Raw genomic sequence first — 2,947 nt, 5'->3', positions numbered from 1 at the left:
TGGGCCCTGACAGAGTATCAATGCGCGCATCTCTGATAGAACTCGGGGTAGCTAGCCACCGAATGCTACCAGAGGACTTATCTTATCAGGCGACCTTTGGCCTGGAATTCCTTTCCTTATGGGCGAACCTTTGGCCCGGAATTCATTATGGGCGAACCTTTGGTCCGATACCCGCCTCTTAAAAGTAAAATACATTTCTTATACTTCTTATATCATGCAATTTGGAAAGAAACAATTTACACATGCTTTAATATAACATGATGTCATGGAAATAATACTTTATGCATGCTCTATAAAATCATACTGTGGACAGAATAAAGAAACCAACGGAGCAACTCATACTGCAGGTGAGAGATGTACTTACCTGTCTGCTCACTAGGTTTTTAACACTAAGGTTTGTGAAATCAGAGACCTTCTCCGAGGTGCTCTAGCGTCTTCTTTGCACGACCTTGCAAAAATCATAACTACAACTTAACCACAATCATTAACCTAATCTAATTCTTCGATTAATTATCCATTACTTATTGAAATCCTAATACTTAATTAATCAACTATTAATCAATTATCTAACTTAACCCTTAATTATATACTAATTAATTACTAAACTTATTAAAGTAATTAGTTACTAATTGTTAACTAGTTAGCTAATTATTAAACCGAGTAATATGTAATTAAACAGATTAATAATCTAATTCACCTTTAATCTAATTCATTGAGTAATTGTTAATTAATTAACCTTTAATAACAGATTAACTATTAATCAATTAACTCTTTAATCAATTACCTTAACTAATTAATCTAATTAATTAATTAGTCTTCTTCTTCGTGCGAACCGTTCGGTTGCGGTGTTCGAGCGGAGCTTGGGTCGGCAGCGGCGGCAGGAGGAAGCTGAGGCGAACAGGCCGGCAGTGACGCGAGCGCAGAGGCGGCGATCGGGCGTTGTTTCCATCTTCTCCGACGAAGGAAAACAGCGGCAGTGGCGTCGAGGCGCAGCGCGGCAGGGCGAGCTGCGGTGTCGGCTGACAGTGGCGGAGCTCGATTCCTTCTTCTTCGACGAAGGAAGGCGGTGGGGGTAGGCTCTGTAGCGTCGTGCGTCTTCTCACGCGACGAGCGGCGGCAGACTGTGGCGTTCGCGGCTGTCGGAGAAAACAGAACAGGGAGCGGCGGCTTTCGGCGAAGGGGGAGCTTGACTAGGGTTACGGCAGAAGCGGCGGTTGAGGAAGAAGCCATGTCGGGTTTCCTGCGTTCCTCCTCTTCTTATAGCTCGGCCGCCGCGGTTTTCTCGGCGGCGGATGCGGGTCTCGCGGGGAGGAGGCGGAACAATGCAAAAGATACAATTCAGATTCAAACTCACAATTAATGGCAAATGATCTTATTTCAAACTCACAAATGTAATGAAATCAGAATTAATGCAACTCATGGAACATAGAATGAAAACTAGGCTAAGCAAGTAATTTGATAGCCACTTCAATTCTAAGCTAGACAATTTGATGAAACCTGATATAGAATAAAAGCATGATACGGAACAGTACCTTTAACCCTGAAATCAGAATTCAGCTCTTCGGAAGTAATACAATTTGAACAAATCAATTACTGTTGGGTTGCAAGGGTGCAAACATAGTCCCACATCTAAAACACATGGGAAAGATCATGGGTTTAAAGGGATGAAAAGTATCTCCATTGGCATGAGGCCTTTTGGGGAGAGCCCAAGAGCAAAGTCATGAGGGCTTAGGCCCAAAGTGGACAATATCATGTCATTGTGGAGATACAGACATCCTTTTGGACCCAACAATTGGTATCAGAGTGAGACCGCTCTTCACCGGACTAACCGTCGGATGAGCCATGATCCGAATCTAACCATGTGGGTTGAACCTTAAACAAAGGAAGTAGGGGAGGCTCGGACCATGAGGGACATGGCAGCCGGACCATGAGGGACATGGCATGAGAAATGACAGCCGGACCATGAGGGACATGGCAGCCGGACCATGAGGGACATGGCAGCCGAACCATGAGAAATGGCAGCCGGACCATGAGGGACATGGCAGCCGGATGAGAAATGGCAGCCGGACCATGAGAAATGGTAGGGGAGCTTCCAGTGGTCCTTTGTTTGAGGGGGGGGATTGTTGGGTTGCAAGGGTGCAAACATAGTCCCACATCTAAAACACATGGGAAAGATCATGGGTTTAAAGGGATGAAAAGTATCTCCATTGGCATGAGGTCTTTTGGGGAGAGCCCAAGAGCAAAGTCATGAGGGCTTAGGCCCAAAGTGGACAATATCATGTCATTGTGGAGATACGAACATCCTTTTTGGACCCAACATTACACAAGCATGGGAAATTTATCTAACATTTTACTTTCAGAAATGCATTAAAAGATCTACTTATCAATCCAAGTGTTAGATCAACAAAATCAGAGTTCAAATATGAAATCAAAACTGACAGAAAAAAATGTTCAAAAATGAAACTAATGTTGAAGATCGGAGATGGCTAGAGAGGGGGGGGGAGTGAATAGCCTCCCTTGAAATTCGATTTTCTCCTACAAAAGGCTAGTGTGCAGCGGAAAATAGCTAACAAAATGAAAACAAAGCAAACACTATGATGTACGAGGTTCGGGGGATAACTTGCCCCTACTCCTCGACGTGTCCGTAAGGTGGACAATCCCTTGATCTTCGGTAGATCAAACCCCGGATGAATCCGGCTAGATGAAGTCTCCTTCTCGGTGGAGTGACCTCTCCACAACCAATCTCACAGATAGATGTTAAGTACAGAGATTATAGAAGGAAAACTCAAGATTGAGGTAAAACAAGTAAAGAGCTTACAGCACAGCCTCAATAAATAGAACAAAACCTCAAGCAGAGCTTCCCGAGAGCAAGGCACCACTGCGCACCACCTCAGTGGAGAGCTTCAAGGAAGAGCAATGATCGTGAAGAAGCAGACAAACACACCAC

Source organism: Curcuma longa, chromosome 18, assembly GCF_044706935.1.
Source record: "Curcuma longa cultivar G26 ecotype Majalengka, Jawa Barat chromosome 18, ITB_CL_G26_1.1, whole genome shotgun sequence".
Classification (NCBI taxonomy): domain Eukaryota; kingdom Viridiplantae; phylum Streptophyta; class Magnoliopsida; order Zingiberales; family Zingiberaceae; genus Curcuma; species Curcuma longa.
The sequence above is the reverse complement of the archived record's forward strand: the minus strand, read 5'-3'. Positions refer to the sequence as shown.